This window comes from Pan troglodytes, chromosome 15 (assembly GCF_028858775.2).
Source record: "Pan troglodytes isolate AG18354 chromosome 15, NHGRI_mPanTro3-v2.0_pri, whole genome shotgun sequence".
NCBI classification, from domain to species: Eukaryota; Metazoa; Chordata; class Mammalia; order Primates; family Hominidae; genus Pan; species Pan troglodytes.
In genome coordinates, this window is record NC_072413.2 from 63470306 (window position 1) to 63493349 (window position 23044).

Genomic DNA, 23044 nt, shown 5'->3' on the forward strand with positions numbered 1-23044 from the left:
GTTCAGGAAGCTTGACAAAAAAGGAAATAATGGTAGTAATAATGGTTAATAATTCTTAGCACTGAAGTCTCAGGTACTGTGCTAAATGCTTTTCTTATAACCTACAGAATTGATGTTTTAATATTAAATATTAATTAAATGAAAGATTAGTTTGATAGTAAATAGTAGTATTTACCCTCTGTTACAGAAAAGAAACTGAGCTACAATAATTTGCCCAGCAAAAGGTAGAGTTCTTGCTGGGCTATTGATTCTAGAGACCAAACCTTTAACATTGCCATGTATTGTCTCTCAGGGATAACCTTGGAGGCCTCTTTGGGAAAAATTTTCTCCTTTTTTTTTTCTAAGTATGATAGTGTTTGGAAATAAAAGATTAACATTTCAAGGCTGGTAATTTGGTTGGAAGTGGGGAGGAGGTGAAGAAACATAAAATTTATTCAATATTTTAAGGTTAGATGAAGAGATAAGAAAGGAAAGAACCTGGAAACAGATGAGTGAATGTAATATACTTTGTAAGTCAGGGGGAAAGGAAATTTTGGTTTAGCTGTTGTAATGACTACATTTTATAATACTATATAAACATGCAAGTTTGATCTTTGTATAGTTTAGTAAAAGCTATGGTCATTAGTTTATAGTCCAGTGCTGTCCAATAGAAATGTAGAGTGAACCACACATGTAATTTTTTAACTTTTTGTTAGCTATATTTAAAAAGCAAAAAGAAGCAGTTAAAATTGGTTTCAGTTATTTAACGTAATGTATTCAAAATATTTCAACAACTAATCAATATAAAAATATCATTTAGAGTTTTACATTCTTTTATTCATATTAAGTCTTTGAAATCCATGTGTATTTTACACTTATAGCACATCTCAGTTCAAACTAACCACATTTCATATGGCTACATTTGGCTACTGAATACCTTACCAGACAGTGCATTTACATACTATTAGAAGAGAAAAGGTTTATTGTAGTTGCTATGTGCATAAAAAGTTTCTGATTGAATTACAAGTAGATGGCTTATTCTCCCTCTGTATGTAACAAACAAGGAGTGAAGAGGAATCTGGGGCTGCAAAGCATCGCTCTCCAGTTGTATCCAGAGAATCTGCTCAGGAGGGGCAACATATTTTTTTATTTTTTATTTTTTAAATTTTACTTTAAGTTCTGGGATACATGTGCAGAATGTGCAGGTTCGTTGCATAAGTATACATGTGCCATGCTGGTTTGCTGCACCTGTCAACCCATCATCTAGGTTTTAAGCCCCGCATGCATTAGGTATTTGTCTGAGGAATGAAACTATAAACATATTAAATCCTATAAAAAGAAAAAAAAGTAAGGTTCTGAAGGGTTCCAGAATTCAGGAGACGGAAGAGAAAGGATATTTTTTATACTTAAGGAAGTGGGGAGGAAGGTTTACCAAATGTTTAGGTTTCTGCTGATTGAGGCTTTGTTGTATAGTTAGAAGGACTTCCAAGAGACTCCAGAATTTCTGCTATCGTAGTTCTGGGCTCTGGTTTTACCTAAAGACTCAATGCTTTTTCTCTAGATAGAGCTCTGTAGGAGAGGCACACAGTTCTTACTTAGTGTGAAACATGGTGTTTGTTGGTTTAGGGACTTTGTACCTCTTTCTGGAACCTTTCAGAACCTTTTTTTTTCTTTTTATAGGATTTAATGTGTTTATAGTTTCATTCCTCAGGCAGGAATTACTAAAGTTTGCTTTTCCCTTAAAAAAAAAAAACCCAGTAAATTAAATAATCACATTTAAAAAACTATAGCAAATCTTTTCTAACTATGAAAGTTAAAAAAAGTTATGTATTCTTTGTGAAAATTTAGGTAATTGAGATACCTGTTTTTACATATTAAATGAACAGGTCTCAAGCAGGGTTTTCATTTTGGCTTCTTCTTCTTGCACTGGGGTTCCTTGGGCAGGAGCACTCTGGTGAATCATCACCTCTGGTTTGGATGTAGTAGTACTGGAGATTTTATTTCTTTTAAGGAGAGTGTGAACAAATGGGAGTTATGTGTTCCTCCAGGGTATGGTCCATTTGTATATTGCTCTTTATCTGTGTATCATATTTTATTTGGCTAAGAGCCTAATTATAATATATTTAATTTTTTAAAATCTTAGCTATTTGTAGGGTTTAAAAAACTAAACAACAGCAATAGGATTTGTATTGCTAATTGAGAGATACCAGGTTAAAATACAAGTTTTCTATATAATTTAGCAGAATAAAACACTCTTATCATTTTTCCATTTTCTGAATTTGTAATATGCTAATGTTATCAGTATATAATATTTTTTGCTATGACTAATTGTGTTATATTTGTTGTGAATGTAGTCTTGGTTCAAGTAGGGGTAAGGAGGTATTTTGGAAACCAGTGCTTACCATTTTGGGGATAGGTGGTGGGAATAGACAAGCTAGAAATACACTTGGAAGGAAGAAAACCATTTAGTAGGAACTTGAGATGAGGGGAGAAACAGACATTTTTAGGAAAGTGTAGTGTTTTAAAAAATAAATTTAGACAAAAAATTAATCATTAGGAACATAATCAGATTTTAGAAAAATTTAAGTAGAAAAAAAATCACGTTAAATAGATAACTTTGAAGTAAATATTAATTATGTTTATATTTTGAGGGGAGGAAATAAGTCTCTTAGTTGGCCCCCTTGAGGCTGCCTAGATGTGGAGAACCATAAGACTGAGTTTGTACCGTCTTTGAGTTAAAAAGCTAACCCTGAGTGATTTTGGAATAGATTCCTTTAACATATTTTCAGTCATATTCCTTTTAGAGTTATTATTACATAGATTTCCTCATTTGTAATTCTCAAGTGCTGTGAAACATTAAACATTTTTAGCAACCTCAACCCATCAGAGTCCTATGACTGCCCTTCTTTCACTTTTAGTCATATAGGAACATTTATAAGAGTATGTGATATGGTTAGACTTTGTCTCCTCACCCAAATCTCATCTTGAATTGTAATCCCCATAATCCCCACGTGTCAAGGGAGAGACCTGGTGGGAGGTGACTGGATCATGGGGGTTGTTCCCCCATGCTGTTCTCATGTTAGTGAGTTCTCATGAGATCTGATGGTTTTATACGTGTCTGACAGTTCCTCCTTCACCCACTCGCCCTCTCTTGCCTGCCGCCATGTAAGACATGCCTCTTCCCCTTCTGCCATGATTGTAAGTTTCCTGAGGCCTCCCCAGCCATGCAGAACTGTGAGTCAATTAAACCTCTTTTCTTTATAAATTACCCAATTTTGGGCAGTTCTTCATAGCAGTGTGAGAATGGACTCTGGCCATGATTTTCCTGGTATGACTCAGGAAAATTCTTCTATGGGGTATGACTGTGGAGTGGTTTTGTGCTTGCTGTTGTTGCCGTGGTACTTCAGGAAGTTAGCCTAGATTAAAGAGTTCAGGTTTTGGAGTCAGAAGGGTTGTCTTGAATTCTGTCTCTGACCCTTAACTACCCCTGTGACATTGGGCAAGTTACTAGACCTCAGTTTCCACAACTGCAAATTGGAAATAATAGCAACCACCTCCTAGGGTTGTGATAAAGTTTAAGGATAAATGCTGCTTTTTTTATTGAGCATTTATTTATTCCAGCCAGACACTGTGTTACATACTTCATATGCAGTATATAATTTAATTTGTATGTGTATATTAGAGTATGTAAAAGTTCATTTCCAACAGTAATATATGTCCAGTAACCGGTTGCTATTACTTTTTCTATATGTTGATTCCTTAATCAGAAGTTGATGTTCCTAAGATGAAAGATGGGAATGGGCATTTTGATCAGATCTGAAGGACTTGTTTGGAAGTTGACAGTGGTTTGAAGGTGAAATATTTACTAGAGTGTGGTTCAAGGATAATCTGCATGGTAATTACCTTGGAAGCTTGTTAAAATGTAGAGTTTTGTGTTTGTCATCTGAAACTCTGAGTCTGAATCAGGATCTCTGGCCGTGGAGCCCAGACCCTGCAGTTTTATAAGCTTAATCATAATTCTTATTCTCTATGAAGTTTTTGAATCATCTTTTTAATTTATTCTTCCCGATGATTAAAAAATGATTCTAATGATTTTTAAATATTTTTCTTTGATGTAATAAGCTTTCCATTTTATTGGTAATGGAGGTGGTAAATTTTTTCCATTTAAATGTTTACATATATGTGATTTTTGTATGTTATAAGAGTTTAATGGGTGGCGACATTCATTCAGCTAATGTTTAGTAAATATTAAAGTATTAAAATTTGTAAAATACAATTTACTTATTTGGAGTATTTTAAAATGAATATATCATTTTATTCAGTTATTCAAACAAAATTGTTGAGACTATGAGTAAAATAGTCTCGATTTACTATAAAATATGTCATATTTTACTCAGTTTATAGTCTCTGAATAGGGTGGGAAAGGAGAGCAGATTGAGAATGTGCTGTTACGAAGCTAGGTGGAGAGGGGAAGGGAGCAATTTTCTGCTGCTAACTAGAAGAAAAGCATAACTACAAATAATTTATATAACTAATAAGAAGATTTCAAAGCAGATAGAAATTTTCAGGGAGTTTTGGTCAGAGTCATTTTATTAGTCATATTATTTAATGAAAGAATAATCAGGAATGCTCAGCCTCTGTGTTTTCTACTATTGCTTTGCTCCCTAAGAACGCTCTTTTGGATTTTATCTGTCTATTCTTTTGAGTTTTATCTTTGCCTTCCTGGGAAGTCTCACTCGACTTTTTAGGAAATCAAGTTGTATACCCATAGTGCTTCACATGACCTTATCTTTTTTAGATTCTTCAAGTAAAATCTTACTCAAAGGAACCAATAAATTGCCTCAAGTCATAATTTTAAACTGAAGTGTTTGGAAGACTAATTTCAGTGAGTCTTTGCATTGGTATCTTTAGCCCACAAATCTTTTTGGCTTCAGTATCCACTTTAATAATTCTTATGGGTTAAGTAACTGTATTTTTAATATCTGTAGTTTTGTTCATTATCAGAAACTAGGTCACCAGGGTTTGTTGTGTCATTGTTAATTAAAAAGGTATTGTATGCTTTTTTTTTGGAATGTGCTTGTACTGAATGAAGCCAAAATATGTTAGTAATGCTCTGCTTTAAATACTCATAGAATATAATTTTGCGTATTTTAAACTCAATCTATCTGCCAGTACAACAATGTTATTTATCTCTGAGAATTTTGACTATTCTTTCATGCTATTTAGAATTCAATGAATTGTTAAAACTTCTAGTAGGCTTTTTACTGACAATCTCTGACCTCTCCTTTACAAGTTTTCCTCAATATTTTCAGAAGTAACATTTGGGTCTTACTGAAATAGGAATTTTTGGTTCTATAGTAGCAGATGGAAACAGTAGACTTTTTTAGAGGTTGGAAGCAGTGGGATACAGAGAAGGAGAAAAATCAGACTAAATTTATGTCATGCCTCTTTCATTGTGAAAAATAATTATAGCCTCATGTACATTACTTTTCTGAGGGTTGTAGTGGTGGTAATGGTTGTGGAAGTAGTAATAGTTGTAGGGATGAATTAAGGAGGCATTGGGGAAGAACGTGTCTCCCAACATAGGATTTCAGTTACTTCCCAAATATAAATAACAGTGGTTATTACCAAAAATTTTTCTTCAAGCGACAGTGATCTCACTATGTTGCCCAGGCTGGCCTGAAACTCCTAGGCTCAAGTGATTCTCCTGCCTCAACCTCCCAAGTTGCTGGGACTACAGACACACACACACACCACCATACCTGGCTGAATTTTTTTTTAACCAGAGAAGAGCACACTAATTTTTTCTTTACCCGTATAGCATTTTCATTACCAGTTATTATACTTTCATTCTGAATGATTTCAGAATGTTTGGGGATGGTGTTGATAAACTAGTATTATTTTGGGGTTAAGTAGAGGCCCTCAAACAGAGTACAGCTCAAGTCTCAGGTTTACCACTTTTTTTTTTTTAAGTAGTACATGGGGCAAATTATTTAATATCTTATTTTGCCATAATTAATTATTAATAAATATCTACTTTATAGGTGTGTTGATGATTAAATCAATTTGTAAAGAATAATGGGCTGGGTGCAGTGGCTTGTGCCTGTAATCCCAACACTTTGGGAGGCCGAGGTGGGAGGATTACTTGAGCCTAGGAGTTCGAGATAATCCTGAGCAACAAGCGAGGCCTCATATGTATAAAAAATGAAAAACTTAGGCTGGTGCGGTGGTGTGTGCCTGTAGTCGCAGCTACATGGGAGGCTGAGGCAGGAGGATTGCTTGAGTCCATCGAGGTCTATCCAGGCTGCAGTGATCTGTGATTGTACCATTGCACTCCAGCCTGAGCAACACAGCAAGACCCTGTCTCAAAAAAAAAAAAAAAAAAAGCCAGCAAATAGTATGTGTTGAATATTTAGTTATAATTATTATTCACTCTCTAAAATAGTCTTCTTAGTAAACTCTAATTGACCTTAGGGTAAAAAAATTTTTTATATTTAAAAGCTCAGAAAAATTCAGCTTAGTTATTTTTAGGCTGGTGTTTGGTCTCACATACACACTTACGCCCCTTTCAAACTGTTATAGAACAATGTTTTTCAAACTTTAATGTGCATATGGGATTGTGTAGGGATCATAATAACATGTAGATTCTTATTCAGTAGTTTTGGAATAGGATGAGATGTTGCCTTTCCAACAAGCTCCTGTTGGTAATCTGGATGTAGCTCATTCTTACAACACACTTTGAGTAGCACAGTTATGCAGTGTTCCATTAAGTGGTTCTCATTCCCGCTTTCAGTATATTATAAACACTTAGATATTTTTTGTTCTTTATGCCTTGGCTCTGTGTCATACCAGTTAAATTAGAGCTTTGCCTTTGGGGTTCTGGGCATCATCGTCGTCATCATTGTCGTCATCATCATCATTTTTTCTTTTGGTAAAAATATCCTGGATCATTCTCTTGTGAAACTAGCATTAAGAGCCACCACTTTAGTTATCTGAAGGAGAGTCATAAGCTAAGAAGCTACATTTTAGGTCTTCTCTTACTTTGTTGTCTTCCATTTTAAGCTCATTTCCTCTGTAGAGATGATGGTGGACAGCTGGTTAGAACTCTTAAACTGGAAGGCAGTTAATATGTTGGCCTGAAGTTTTCTTTTCGCTAGACTAAAAGGTTTGACTGTTGAACCTTTCTTTATGGATCCTATTTCCTGTCCCTTTTCATCATTTGTATAGTCTTCTTTGGACTTTCCCTAATTTCTCAATAGTCTCCTTAAAGTGTAATAACCCAAACTAGATACAAAACTGCTGTAACAAAACTGAACAATGGCAGAGGCAGAAGAATATAGATCTAAAAATCTGTGGTTTTCATTAGCGTTGAAAACTTGTATTTGTTTCAGACTTTTTATTGGCCTTTTCTTTATGTTTTTCAGGGTTAAAATGTGTTTTATACCATGATATTTGTTTCAATATATTCCTTTCTTAGGTTATGCTTCTTCTTTCTTCCTCAACTGTGCTTCTTGTATCCATTTCCCATCTTGCACCTATTTTGGAGGAGAGGCAGTAAATATTTTCTTATGGACTATGTTTGGGAAGACCGTTTTCCAAAGCGATCAAGATCATGTTAAATTTTATTCCATCTAGCCATGATGGCTCAGTTAGGATCAGGTCAGGAAAACAGTCCACACTAAATACTCGAGGCAGGAGGATTTCTTGAGACCAGGAGTTTGAGACCAGCCTGGGTAACATAGTAAGACCTGTCTCTACAGAATTACAAACAAAAACAAAAAATTTCAGCCCAGAAAATTTAATACAGGGAAAGGATTATACAGGTATTGGAGGGCTGAAAAAGCAAACAGGGAACACTGGGGTAACACAGAGACAGTATTTGCAGGAATTAGCCACTATTCATATGGTTGAGGGGGAAATAAGAACTTGGAGTTGGGACCTCATAGAATTGGGGTTCAAAACCTCTGGAGGGGGTACTTCCTGACAGCTGTTGGTATGTCTGAGGGGAATTTCTGAGAGTGCCAGAAAAAGCTGGTGGTTATCACTGCTACTGCTGGGGTGGAGGACCTATGCTGGGCAATGCTGACTGGAAAAAGCATGTACTGCATTCTCCCTCTAGTGTCCTTATTGGCAGTGTGAGGAAGCTAGCTGCAGAAGAGAAAAGTAGTTTTCAGAGTTTTATTTTCAGTATTACAAAGATGAGTATTAAAGGGTAGATTTGGATCTGAGAGAAAATAGCTGAATAACCAGTATATATAGCCTTCTCTTCTGGTCAAAGGAGGCCCTAGGCCTTTGGTCTCTTGGTCTCTTTTCCTAGCTACTTGGACCCCAGACCCAGATATTCTTAATGCTGAGGGTTTGGAAGGAAAATTGTTATTATTATTTAAAAAATTAATTTGTTTAGTTAATGTGATGGGGGAGGGGGCATGAGACGGGTCTACTTTGTCTTTTCTTTCTTTTTTTTTTTTGAGACAGTGTCTTGCTCTGATGCCCAGGCTGGAATATAGTGGTGTGATCTTGGCTCTCTGTAGTCCCGAGCTCCCAAACTCAAGCAGTCCTCTCACCTCAGCCACCCAAGTAGCTGGGACTACAGGCGCCCGCCACCACACCCAGCTAATTTTTGTATTTTTTGTAGAGACGAGGTTTTGCTATGTTGGCCAGGCTGGTCTCGAACTCCTGGCCTCGAGTGATTCACCCATGTTGGCCTCCAAGTGGTCTGGGATTACAGGTGTGAGCCACCATGCCCGGCTGGGTCCACTTATTTATTGTTATTTTTTTTTTGGAGACAGAATCTCACTCTGTCACTCAGGCTGGGGTGCAGTGGTGGGATCTCAGCTCACTGCAATCTCCACCTCCCAGGTTCAAGTGATTCTCCTGCCTCAGCCTCCCGAGTAGCCGGGATTATAGGCACCCACCACCATGCCTGGCTAATTTTTGTCTTTTTAGTAGAGACGGGGTTTCACCATGTTGCCCAGGCTGGTCTCGAACTCCAGACCTCAAGTGATCCGTCCGCCTTAGGCTCCCATAGTGCTGGGATTACAGGTGTGAGCCACCGTGCCCGGCCCGGGTCCACTTATTCTGAGATAATTCTGTTACAGCTTTTTTTGGGAACTTACATTTAATCATTAGCTACTCCTTATTTGCCTCTTGAGGTATTTCTGTTTTTTAAAAGCCCTTATTTAAAATGTAAAATAAATAATGGTAAAAGTAATGATGTTACCCATAAACAAAGTTTAAAAATTGGTTGCTTATTAGCCAAACAGTGGTCTGCAGTGGTAACCAACCTCTGAAAAGATTATGCCTTTTTTACTCATTCAAAAATTCCCCCTCCTGCAGAGCTTCTTCAATTTTAATGTGTATATGAATCAGTTGAGGATCTTGGTAAAATACTGATTCTGATTCAATATGTCCCTGGGTAAGGCCTGAGATTGTGCGTTTGTAACAAGCTCCCAGGGGAGGCTGGAGCTACTGGTCCCTAGACCAGACTTTTTTAACTCCCTTCCCTCCCTTGAGAACTACTGGTTTGGCTTAGATCCAGTGTTGGACTTGGATGGCTGAGTGGTGAGTGATCATAAAGTAAGAGTTTCTATTGTAAGCCTGCCTGTCTAGAAATATTTTGAGCAATTTTAGTAGAGCTATTTATAGCTGTTTCTTTCCAGGTAGGATCAGAGAAATATATGCTTCTGAATAGGTTAAATTTTCTTCCATAATATAATGCTGCCCTGAATGCAGAAATGTGCCTATCACTTGTAATTTTCCTGGAAGGCGTGAGACTGCTTGGTAATTGTGTACATATTTAAGGGAAACTGAGTAATGGAGGACAGAATAGAACAATTAACAAATTCATGCATCAGATAACTTGCTTTCATTAAAGCCATTGTTACTCTTATTTATTGATTGTTCCTGATGATAGGACATCTGCAGATTTCAAAAAGTGTGTTTGGTGTGAATTTCATACTGATGGCATTTCTCTGCTTTTGACAGTTTCATATACTTAAACTTGTCATTAAAACACAGCATCTTGCCTTGAGCCAAATAAATAGTAGTCTTTCATAATGAAACTTCGAATAGAGCCCAAATTTATGAAATTGTTAATTTCTCTTTACATCTAGATTTTACTTTCAGTAATTTCTATCTGCTAACACAAATAGAAAGGTAATCTTTCATTTGGTTGCCATCCTTCGAGAGCCTCTCTCTGCCCTTCCCTCCCTCCCTTCCTGGATCTTTCCTTTTGTCTTTACAGACCTAGATTTTGAAAGGTTCTAGGTTCCTTTTGTCTGTTGATACTATGTGAATATTATCCTTAAGTTTTTAATTCAGGCTACAACTAGACAGATAATGTGTCTCACAATTAGCTGGGGTGAGAGAGTTAAAATGGAAGTTAAGGATTCAGGGGATTCCTACAGATGGGTGAAGAAAAAAGCTCAATGTTAGGATACTTAACAAAGCATTTTGATTGGCATATGGAGACCTTTGCATGAACACAAATGTTCATATTTGAATATTTATAGAAGATAATCTGTCAAAATTACTGTTATTTTAATTTGCCAAGCTTGGCTGATTGCCGCAGTTGGATGTTAGTCGAATTCAAGATGAAGAGTTGTAAATATGTTTTGGTGTGGGACATGCTTTTTGTCCTTGAAGCTGTTTGAATTTCTTACTTCTCCCACCTACACCCCCTTCTTTAAAACTGCGAGGCTTTTTTGTATTAGTTGAACTTTCATGTTCTTTTTTAGGAAAAAATATTAAAGTAGGATGTTAACTGTATGGATTAAAAATTTTTTTTAACTAAATTTGTTGACATTTGGTGATCAGGAATTGTTTAAATAATTTTAACTATTTGTCCAATCTTTGCTTCAAAGGACCTGTTCCTGGAGACTCAAATGTAGGGATATATATCTTATTTGAATGGTTTTGTGTGAGATATGTTTCACATTAACAGCAAAGAAAATGTAGACTTCTAGATAATTGATGTTTCCCCTTTCTTTTATCTCACTTGAACAGCTAATAATTTTAGTGACCCAGATTCAAGCAATAATACCTGTCTTCATAATTGTCATGTGGTTTTGTCAGCTTCTTATATTCTAGGGGAAGGAAGATAAGACTTTTTAAAATATATTGAAATAACTTGGTTAATAAATACTTTCTTTCTCTTTTTAGAAGCCAGGAACCTGTTCTCTTTCCATAGTGTCTCCTCACTCAGAAAACATTGTATTCTCCTGCCTCAGCCTCCTGAATAGCTAGGGTTACAGGTGCCCGCCACCATGCCCGGCTAATTTTTTTTTGTATATTTAGTAGAGACGGGGTTTCACCTTGTTGGCCAGGCTGGTCTTGAACTCCTGACATCAGGTGATCTGCCCGCCTTGGCCTCCCAAAGTGCTGGGATTATAGGTGTGAGCCACTGTGCAGGAGAATGGCTTGAACCCAGGAGGCGGAGGTTGCAGTGAGCTGAGATTGTGCCATTGCGCACCGGGCTGGGCAACAAGAGTGAAACTCCGTCTCAAAAAAAGAAAGAAAGGGAAAAAAACCCCAACACACTGTATTAATTATTGATGCAGTATCACTATTCTTACTGAGACTACATTATTTTAGCTTTAGAGATGATATAGTGGCTTTCTTAAAGTTATATGACATTTTTTTGGGAGCAGGGCTGTATTCTGTGCCCCATGTACTAAGCTATCTTGTCTCATTTAACTAGCCACTGTTATCTGAATAGTTTAGTTTTACATGTGTAACCACTTGACCTGATTAGTCTTAATTTTTTTCCTGATGTTTTTATTTCTTTATCTCTTAGAAAATGACATAATTGAATCAGTTTTGTTGGTTATTACTTTAGCTAGAAACTATGTCAAGTACTACATTTCAGTTTTTTTTTTTTTTTTTTTTTTTTTGAGACAGAGTCTCGCTCTGTCACCCAGGCTGGAGTGCAGTGGTGCAATCTCGGCTCACTGCAAGCTCCTCCTCCCAGGTTCACGCCATTCTCCTGCCTCAGCCTCCCAAGTAGCTGGGACTACAGGTGCCCGCCACCATGCCCAGCTAACTTTTTGTATTTTTAGTAGAGACGGGGTTTCACCATGTTAGCCAGGATGGTCTCGATCTCATGACCTCATGATCTGCCCGCCTTAGCCTCCCAAAGTGCTGGGATTACAGGAGTGAGCTACCGTGCCCGGCCTACATCTCAGTTTTATTTAGACTTTGTTTTGGAGTTTCAGGAATTTGAGGTCTCAGGAATGTATTTTGTATTTAGAAAATTAAGAGTGGAACTTTTATAGTATTTTCTTTCTTTCACAATCATCCATCTTCATTCCCATTTGACTTTTTTTTGCTATATTTTTTTTCTAGAAGATTTTATATAATCTTTTCCTGTTACTACTTTTGCCCATTCTTTTTGTGACCATCTCCAAGTCATTTCCCTTGTATCTCACCCTCATTCCTTATTATCTTCCTAGGAAAACTTATTTGTCCAACTCTGTAGCTATCCTCTGGCTGGATAACAAAATTATTAATAATTCCTTAAGATGTTACCCTAGCTACTAATTTTGTAATAGTCCACCATGTGTTCACTGTGTAAAGGGTTCAGAGGTGACTGTTGTACCTAATGCACCACAGATGTGGAAGTAATAATAAAATTTACATATATGTAAGGTGAAAATATTGCTAATACGTTCCCTTGGGTCTGGCCATTCTGATACGCTTGCTAAGTTTGGAGGCTTATTTTATAATGGTTCTTTCGGATTTCTTAAGGTGAATTAGACATTATGTTTACCTTGAATTTTAATTGGAATACTTTTGGTTAAGTAGTTTAAAAGTCAATGGAATAAAAGTTAAGCCAGAAATATAAAAAGTAATAAGCCATTTTTCAGCGTGATTTGAAAAACAATTTAGCTGTATTTCTTGCTATAAAAAAAAGAAGTAAAGAACACTATACAGTGGACTAAGGTTTTCTAAGTAAACTAATTTTGAGAAAGGTTAATTCCATGGTGATAGCAGATGTTGGGGATTGGCATCCATATGTCAGATTTCACATAAAAATTTAGCTTTCTACTGTTTTTTATTTCCTTAGGAGGAAGAACTATAAAACTTAAATTTGTATAGAAGGTATGATAATGCTATTTTAATAAACAGAATTTGTTATTTTGAAAATTGGGTAGTAAGGACAACCAGTGAATTGTACTACTAATTGATTTTTTTTAAAAAATGTATTTTTAATTTTCGTGGGTACATAGTAGGTATATGTATTTATGGGATACATGAGATGTTTTGACACAGGCGTGCAATGTGTAAAAATCACATCATGGACAATGCAGTATCCCTCCCCTCAAGCATTTATCCTTTGTGTTACAGACAATCCAAATACACTCTTAGTTATTTAAAAATGTACAATTAAATTATTGATAGCGGCAGCACCCCTCACACAGGGGCACCAGCTGCCGGGGTCTGCCCATAGACCCTGACCCGGCCACGGATGAATAAAGTACACTGACACACAGATATTCTGTTTTGCCAGTCCAGCTGAGGGTGTCTCAGCCGTTTACAGACTCCCTGGAGAGTTCTGTAAACAGTTGTGACCATGACCTCGATCAGCAAGTGAGACTTGCATTTATGCGGTAAGATTAATTAACGAAGGCTTGAGTCAACACCATTAGAGGTAATTGACATTGTGGACTTTCCAAGTAAAAAGCCCTTAATCACCCATGGTACATCAAAGGTTAGTCTTAAGATTATATGAGTAAACAAGCTAGCTAGGTAAACTACTCTGCCTTCCTTTATTACTAGTTTAATTTGTTTAAAGGTAAAGATCAGGTTGCCTTCAACCATATCTATTACTGAAGTTATGCAAACTCTCGGCCTTCCAAGAAGATTTGTGTCTGTCTCTATAACTATCTTCAGTATTTTTCCCACCAGCCTGATTGAACCCCAGTAATTGATTATAGTCACCCTGTTGTGCTATCAAATACTAGGTCTTATTCATTCATCCTGTTTTTTTGTACCCATTAACCATCCCCACCTCTCCCTCATCCCACCACTACCTTTCCCAGCCTCTAGTAACCATCCTTCTTTTTCCATGGGTTCAATTGTTTTGATTTTTAGATCCCACAAATAAGTGAGAACATGAGATGCTTGTCATTCTTTGCCTGGCTTATTTCACTTAACGCAGTGACCTCTGGTTCCATCCATGTTGCACATGACAGGATCTCATTCTCTTTTATGGCTGAATAGTACTCCATTGTGTATATGTACCACATTTTCTTTGTTCATTCGTCTGCTAATGGACACTTAGCTTGCTTTCAAATCTTGGCTATTGTGAACAGTGCTACAGTAAACATGGGAGTGCAGATATCTCTTTGATATACTGATTTCCTTTTTTGGGTCTATATACCTAGCAGTGGGATTGCTAGATCATATGGTAGCTAAATTTTTAGTTTTTTTAAGGAACGTCCAAACTGTTCTTCATAGCAGTTGTACTAATTTACATTCCCACCAACAGTGTATGAGGGTTCTCTTTTTTCCACATCTTTGCCAGCATTGATTATTGCTTGTCTTTCGGATAAAAGCCATTTTAACTGGAGTAAGATGATATCTCATTGTAGTTTTGATTTGCATTTCTCTGATGATCAGTGATGTTAAACACTTTTTTTTTTTGAAATGGAGTCTTGCTCTGTTGCCAGGCTGGAGTGCAGTAGCATGATCTTGGCTCACTGCATCCTCCACTTCCTAGATTGAAGCAATTCTCCTGCCTCAGCCTCCCGAGTAGCTGGGACTACAGGCACACACCGCCATGCCTGGCTAATTTTTTGCTTTTGTATTTTAGTAGAGACAGGGTTTCACCATGTTGCCGAGGCTGGTCTCAAACTCCTGAGCTCAATCTGCCTGCCTCAACCTCCCAAAGTGCTAGGATTACAGGCGTGAGCCACTGTGCCCGGCCGAACACTTTTTCATACGTGTGTTTGCTAGTTGTATGTCTGTTTTTTTGGAAAATGTCTGTTCAGAACTTTTGCCTGTTTTTAAATTGGATTATTAATTTTTTCCTGTAGAGTTGTTTGAGTTTTTTTTTTTTTTTTTTTTTTTTTTGAGATGGAGTTTCGCTCTTGTTGCCTAGGCTGGAGTGCAATGGCATAATCTCGGCTCACTACAACCTCCACCTCCCGAGTTCAAGCAATTCTGTTGCCTCAGCCTCCGAAGTAGCTGGGATTACAGGTGCCTGCCACCACGCCCAGCTAATTTTTTGTATTTTTAGTAGAGACGGAGTTTCACCATGTTGGCCAGGCTGGTCTTGAACTCCTGACCTCAGGTAATCCACCCACTTCGGCCTCCCAAAGTGCTGGGATTACAGGCCTGAGCCACCGTGCTTGGCCTAGCTTCTTTTATATTCTGGTTATTAATCCTTTGTCAGATGGGTAGTTTGCAAATATTTTCTTCCATTCTGTGGGTTGTTTCTTTGTTGCTTGTTTACTTTGCTGTGGAGAAGCTTTTTAATTTGATGTGATCCCGTTTGTCTAGTTTTGCTTTGGTTGCCTGTGCTTGTGGGGTATTACTTAAGAAATCATTGCCCAGACCAATACCCTGGAGAGTTTCCCCAGTGTTTTGTTTTAGTCATTTCATAGTTTGAGGTCTTAGATTTTTGTCTTTAATCAATATTTTGATTTGATTTTTGTATATGGTGAGAGATAGGAGTCTAGTTTCATTCTTCTGCATATATATATCCAGTTTCCAAGCACCATTTATTGAAGAAACTGTCTTTTCTGCCACGTATGTTTTTGGCGCCTTTGTCAAAAATGAGTTCACTGTAGGCATGTGGATTTTTTTCTGGGTTCTCGGTTCTATTATTCTGTGTGCCTGTTTTTATGCCAGTACCATGTTGTTTTGTTTATTATAGCTCTGTAATATAATTTGAAGTCAGTTAATGTGATTCCTCTAGTTTGGTTCTTTCTGCTTAGGATGGCTTTGGTTATTCTGAGTCTTTTGTGGTTCCCTATAAATTTTAGGGTTTTTTTTATATCTCTGTTAAGAGTGTCATTGGTATTTTGATAGGGATTGCATTGAATCTGTAGATTGCTTTGGGTAGTATGGACGTTTTAACAATATTGATTCTTCCAACCCATAAACATGGAATATCTTTCCATTTTTTGGTATCCTCTTCAATTTCTTTCATCAGTATAGTATAGTTTCTGTTACAGAGATCTTTCACTTCTTTGGTTAATTCCTAGGTATGTATTTATTTATTTATTTTGGTGGCTGTTGTAAATGGGACTGCTTTTTAAATTTCTTTTTCAATTTGTTCACATTTCACATATAGAAATGCTACTTATTTTTGTATGTTGATTTTGTATCTTGCAACTTTACTGAATTAGTCAGTTCTTAATAGTATCAATTCTAATAGTTTTTTGGTGGATTTTTTATGTTTTTCCAAATACAAGATCATATCATCTGCAAACAAGGATAAGTTGACTTCTCCTTTACAGTTTGGATGCCCTTTATATCTTTCTCTTGTCTAATTGCTCTAGCTAGGACTCCCAGTACTATAATGAATAATAGTGGTGAAAGTGGGCATCCTTGTTATGTTTCAGATCGTAAAAGACAGGCTTTCAGTTTTTCCCCATTCAGTGTGATACTAGTTGTGGGTCTTTTGTATATGGCTTTTATTATGTTGATGTGTGTTTCTTCTATACTCATGTTTTTGAGGGTTTTTATTAGAAGGGATGTTGAATTTTATCAAACGTTTTTTCAGCATTAATTGAAATGGTCATATGGTTTTTGTCCTTCATTTGTTGATACGATATATGGTGATTGATTTGTATATGTTGAACCATTCTGGTGTCCCAGGGATAAATCTCACTTGGTCATGATGAATGATCTTTTTAATGTGTTGTTGAGTTCAATTTGGTAGTATTTTGTTATGGATTTTTGTATGAATATTCATCAGGGATATTGGCCCTTAGTTTTCTTCTTTTGATGTGTCTTTTTATGGTTTTGGTACTAGGGTAATACTGGCCTTGCAGAATGAGTTTGGAAGTATTCCCCCTCCTCTGTTTTTCGGAATAGTTTCAGTAGGATTGGTATTAGTTCTTCTTTAAATGTTTGGTAGAATTCAACAGTGTAACCATTGGGTCATGGGCTTTTCTTTACTGTCAGACTTTTAATTATGGCTTCAATTTCGTTATTTATTATTGGTCTGTTTGGGTTTTGGATTTCTTCATGTTTCAATCTTGGTAGGTTGTATGTGTCTAGGAATTTGTCTATTTCTTCTAAGTTTTCCAATTTATTGGCATATATTTGCTAGTAGTAGCCACTAATGATTCTTCGGATTTCTGTGATATCAGTTGTAGTGTCTCCTTTGTCATCTCTGATTTATTTGGATCTTCTTTTTTCCTTAGTCTGGCTTAAGGTTTGTCCATTTTAACTTTTCCAACAACCAACTTTTTGATTCATCTTTTGTATTTTCTTTATTTCAATTTCCTGTATTTCTGCTCTCATCTTTATTATTTATTTTCTTCTACTACTTTTGAGTTTGTTTTCCTCTTGCTTTTTTAGTCCTTAAAATGCATTGTTAGCTTGTATATTTAAAGTTTTTCTTCCTTTTTTTGATGTAGGCACTTGTAGCTATAAAATTCTCTCTTAGTACAGCTTTTGCTGTATTCCATAGGTTTTGGTATATTATGTTTCCATTATCATTTGTTTCAAGAAAGTTTTCAATTTTCTTCTTAATTTCTTCATTGACCCACTTGTCATTCAGGGGCAAATCATTTAATTTACATATATTTGTATAGTTTCCAAAATTCCCCTTGCTATTGATTTCTAGTTTTATTTTATTGTGGTCAGAGAAGATGTTTGATACTATGTGGGTTTTTTTTTTCTTTAAATGTTTTAAGACTTGTTTTGTGACCTAACATGTGGTCTATCCTTGAGGATGATCCATGTGCTAAAGAAAAGAATGTATATTCTGTAGCTGTTGGAAGAAATATTCTTTAAATATCTATTAGATCCGTTTGGTCTATTTCTTTGTTGATTCTCTGCCTGGAAGATCTGTTCAGTGCTGAAAGTGGGATGTTGAAATCTCCAGCTATTATTGTATTGGAGTCTTTCTCTCTTTAGCTCTAATAATATTTGCTTTATATATCTGGGTGCTCCACTGTTGGGTGCATGTATATTAAAGTACTTACAATTTTTATATCCTCTTGCTGAACTGACCTCTTTATTATTATATAGTGACCTTCTTTGTCTCTTCTTACAGTTTTTGTCTTGAAATCTATTTTGTCTGATACAAATATAGCTTCTCCTACTCTGTTTTGGTTTCCATTGGCATGGAATATCTTTTCCATTTCTTTATTTTCAATCTGTGTGTGTCTTTATAGGTGAAGTGTGTTTCTTGTAGGCAACAGATTAATGGGTCTTCTTTTTTTAAATCCATTCAGCTATCCCGAGTCTTGTGATTGGTGAGTTTAGTCCATTTACACTCCATGTTACTATTGACAAACAAGGACTTATTCCTGCCATTTTGTAATTTGTTTTCTGGATGTTTTGTGGTCTTCCCTTACGTCTTTCTTTCCTTCCTGTCTTCCTGGATGTTACAGCCTACTACCCACCTGGGGTATATGGTATAGCCTATTGCTTCTAGGCTACAAGCCTGTACAGCATGTTACTGTACTGAATATTGTAGGCAATTGTAACACAGTAGTAAGTATTTGTGTATCTAAACGTAGAAAAGGTACAGTAAAATTATGGTATTTATAATCTTTATTTTTGTAGACAGAGTCTTGCTCTGTTGCCCAGGGTGGAGTGCGGTGGCACGATCTCGGCTTACTGCAACCTCCGCCTCCTGGTTCAAGCAATTCTCGTGCCTCAGCCTCCCAGGTAGTAGCTGGGATTACAGGTGTGCACCACCATGCCCGGCTAAGTTTTGTAATTTTAGTAGAGATGAGGTTTCACCATATTGTCCAGGCAGGTCTTGAACTCCTAGCCTCAAGAGATCCCCTGCCTTGGCCTCCCAAAGTGCTGGAATTATAGGCATAAGCCTTCGTGCCTGGCTGGGTATTTATGATCTTATGGGACCACTCATATATGCAGTTCGTTGTTGATTAAAAACATCATTATGTGGTGCATGACTTTACTTTGTATGACAAGTTGCTGAACGTTCTAAAGGAGATACGAAAGTAACTTAGGTTTGATTTTTGTTTGAAATTGTGATATTTTTGCCGGCTGCGGTGGCTCATGCCTGTAATCCCAGCACTTTGGGAGGCCGAGGCGGGTGGATCCTGAGGTCAAGAGTTCAACACCAGCCTGGCCAAGATGGTGAAACCCCGTCTCTATTAAAAATACAAAAATTAGCCGGGCATGGTGGCGGGCGCCTGTAATCCTAGCTACTCAGGAGGCTGAGGAAGAGAATTGCTTGAACCTGTGAGGCGGAGGTTGCAGTGAGCCGACATCACGCCACTGCACTCCAGCCTGGGTGACAGAGTGAGACTCCGTCTCAAAAAAAAAAAAAAAAAGAAAAAAGAAAAAGAAATTGTGATGTTTCTTTCCCATTCCAAGACCATCCTTTTCTTAGTACTCTTTCTTTCCTTTAGAGCTAGGCTAGTGGGGAGCAGAATCATGAGCTTAAATTAGTGGAATATGTGGACATTGGGTAGCATGGGGAGAAGTGTTTCAGCTTCTTTCTGTAAACTTTAATTTCCATTCTTTGGTGCTTAAAGTGGTGTTTTAATCACTTGCATCTGGTTCAAGAGGGTGTCTGATTCTTTGCAAAGCTATTCTATCGACAAAAAGCATTCAGTGTTTTCCTAGTGGATTAATATTGGGTTGACATCTATTTGCATGTTAAGTGCTGTATTGTTATCATTTGGCATTTATTAACTAGCCTTGATATACTGTGCATTAGTTGACATTTATACATGTTTTAGTCCCTGCTCTAGAGAAAATATCCTAAAAGGGAGCTAATTGTGGGAAATAGAGCCTTTTCTCACATATCCAGCTGCCTGGGAGCTTTCCTCTAAAGACCTTTAAGCATTGGAAAGTCATTCTTCAAGTAGTTAAGATAGGAAATGACAGTCGTGTAAAATAGGGCCTTAAAAACAACTACCAGGTAGACTCATTATAGTGACCCTACAGGGAATTAACAACATAGATATGATTTTCTCAAGGAGTTGGGAATCTTCTTATTAAAATTAGAGCAGTGAAATTGTTCCCTTCTCTGTAGAATATAAAAACAAAATCAAAAACAAAACAAAATAAAAAATCGATCAAACTTCTCTCCGTGTGTTAACAAAACGACCATGAGATCTGTGGAGGAAGGAAAAAGGAGAAAACTTTATTTTCAGAGTAACAATCTGCAGATAAGGGAAAGTAACCTCTGGTGGAACTGTAAGCACGTGCTTCACCGAAGGGGAGTGAACAGTAGTATTTAAGCCTTCTAGGGTTTGTTTTACATGCATATCCATCATGTAATATGAATTGTTTGAGGAATGTCTATGAATATATATGGGGAAGTCTAGTGCATGCACAGTGAGTTAACATATAAGTAACATACATCCCATCTTCGCTTCAGGGCACAATTTTAGCATTAAAATGAGGTGGAATTCAGCTCTTTATGTCAACAGGTGAACTATAGAGCACAAAGATATTTTGTATGCAGTCTCTGTAAGCTGGCTAAAACTGGCTTAGGGTCTGTAGCATTTTAGCAGGAAAGAATGTTTGTAAGACTGGCCTCCTGTCCTATCAGTGCTGTTGGTAGGACCCTCAAGGCAGGGTTGTCCCAGTTGTCTTTATCAGGCAGTTTACCAAGATCGGTTGGGCAGTGTTTCTCTAGAACAGATTTCTGCCTAATAGAAGAGGAAAACTTCATGGCAGTTAACAAGAAAGAATGTTTGTAAGACTGGCCTCCTGTCCTATCAGTGCTGCTGGCAGGACCCTCAAGGCAGGGTTGTCCCAGTTGTCTTTATCAGGCAGTCTACCAAGATCGGTTGGGCAGTGTTTCTCTAGAACAGATTTCTGCCGAATAGAAGAGGAAAACTTCATGGCAGTTAACAAACCCTTTGGTAGTTAACAATGTACGTATGTATGACCAAACCCTTGTTCCTGCTATGGCCATTTAATTTTCTCTCTTGAGGGTCTTAATCTTAGCTACAGAAAGTCCATCTTATCTATCATTGTTGACCTTTGGATCACAGCTAGTAGTGGTTTGAGGACAGAATGTATCAATGTATCAATAGTTTCTGTCTTGTCTTGACCGCTGAGTAGGTATACAAAACTTAGTCAAGTCAAATCACTTCTTTTTTTTTTTAATTTATTTTTTTATTATACTTTAAGTTTTAGGGTACATGTGCACATAGTGCAGGTTAGTTACATATGTATACATGTGCCAAGCTGGTGCGCTGCACCTACTAACTGGTCATCAAATCACTTCTTTACCTCAGTTTTCTCCTCTTCAAAATGGAGATAATGCCTACCTTACAAATTGATGGTGAGAATTAAATGAGGAAATGTGTGTAAAAATGTGTTGTATGCCTGGTATCTCTTTGGCATGCAACTTTGTGTTTTCCTCCTTCCTTTGGCATTAGTAATATTTGGACTTCACTCTTTGAATTCAGTGGTTACTTGGTTGTGGAATCAAATTATTTTGTCTTTCCAAACCACATTTTTCTCTAACATAAAATCAGTAATACACACTTTATGAAGTAGTGGTTGAAATTCAGTTCCTAGTGTAGTATAGGAAGTTTTTCTTGAATCTGAATGTCAAATTGCTAAAAACTTGTATGAATTTATGAGTTTTGCTGTGTAGATCTTTTGGACATGAAAATACAATATCTTTTTAAGAATTAAACAGTAGGAGAAATATACTAAGGGAAAGTAAGTCTCTAGAATGTTTTTATGGGGGACTCTACAATAGCTTACTGCATTACAGTTACTGTAATTCATCAAGATAATAGGGAAATTATGCATCCAAAGGATTTATTTACTTGAAATAGCACCTCTAGAAGGGATATTCATAGAGCAGTAATATAAGAAGTGAGACACTTGAACATACCTTTTTCTTTGCTTTTTTTTTTTTAATCTTAGGTAACTTTAGATTTTAATAAGATTTCACTATATAATGTTTTGTGGGCAGATATTGGAAAATCTACTGAAAATTTCCCAGTTTAGTAATTACCAAAGAAATAATAAACCAATATTAAAGTTCAGTTACAAAATTAAAGTCAGGACTCATAAACAAATCATGTTAAATGAGTTATGAATTAAATTAATGTTATTGTTGAGTTTAACTGTGTGTCAAATCAATATAATTTCTTTGACATAATCACAGAATAGAAATCAATGTATGTGTGGTACATTGTATTGAAGGGTTACAAAGTGATGAACTAGTGAGTATGTATTTTTAAGGATGTTATAGACCTATGAATTTCAATTATATTTGTTTAAATGTGAATCACTTTTATAAGCAGCAGCAAAATATCATTGCCTTTGTATTTTGTAGCAGGTGATTTAGCTTCTGTGTATATTCAGATAAATATAAATTTTAATTTATTTTATTTTGACTAAAGTTTAAGAGATAATTTAGCATATTGTTTGCTAATCACTTTTAAGTAATCTCAGTTTAGCTGGTTGTGGTAATGTGTGCCTGTAGTCCCAACTACTCTGGAGGCTGAGGTGGGAGGATCCCTTGAGCCTAGGAATTTGAGGATGTTGTGTGCTATTGTTATGCTTGTGAATAACCACAGCATGGTACTCTAGCCTAGGCAACATAGCAAGACCTTGTCTCTTATAAAAAGAAAAGGAAAAAAAAAAAGAAATTTCAGTTAATAATTTTATTTGACACGTTACAGCTCCTTATTTGACCCTGAAAATGTTGCAGTGAGAATAGCCTTTGCATGCATAGTCCTTAACCCTGAAGAAAAGGATAAAAGAAAATAAAATCAAAACTTAGTTGAAAATCAGGAAGTGCGGACAAGCTTCTGTCGAGAAAATGGAGGTGAATTTATGTGTAAATGTTAAAGACATATGGATATGTTGATTATAGCCATCTTTAAGTGTTTCTGTTATAGGCAGACGGTTTGCAGAGTTAGAGTAAATG

At 36.6% G+C, this 23044-nt stretch overlaps 1 protein-coding gene across 10 annotated transcripts in view; it reads left to right on the forward strand.

The window, feature by feature from the left end:
• The window catches only part of FUT8 (fucosyltransferase 8), a 450735-nt gene that overhangs the window by 206473 nt on the left and 221218 nt on the right, over positions 1–23044 (forward strand). Inside the window, exon 1 of one of the 10 annotated variants that reach the window (XM_063792668.1) lies at positions 9347–9540. The exons of the other annotated variants lie outside the window; for them this stretch is intronic. The gene's annotated coding sequence lies outside the window, so the exon portion shown is untranslated. Of the gene's footprint in view, positions 1–9346; positions 9541–23044 lie in introns of those variants that run through there. 10 annotated transcript variants of the gene reach the window in all.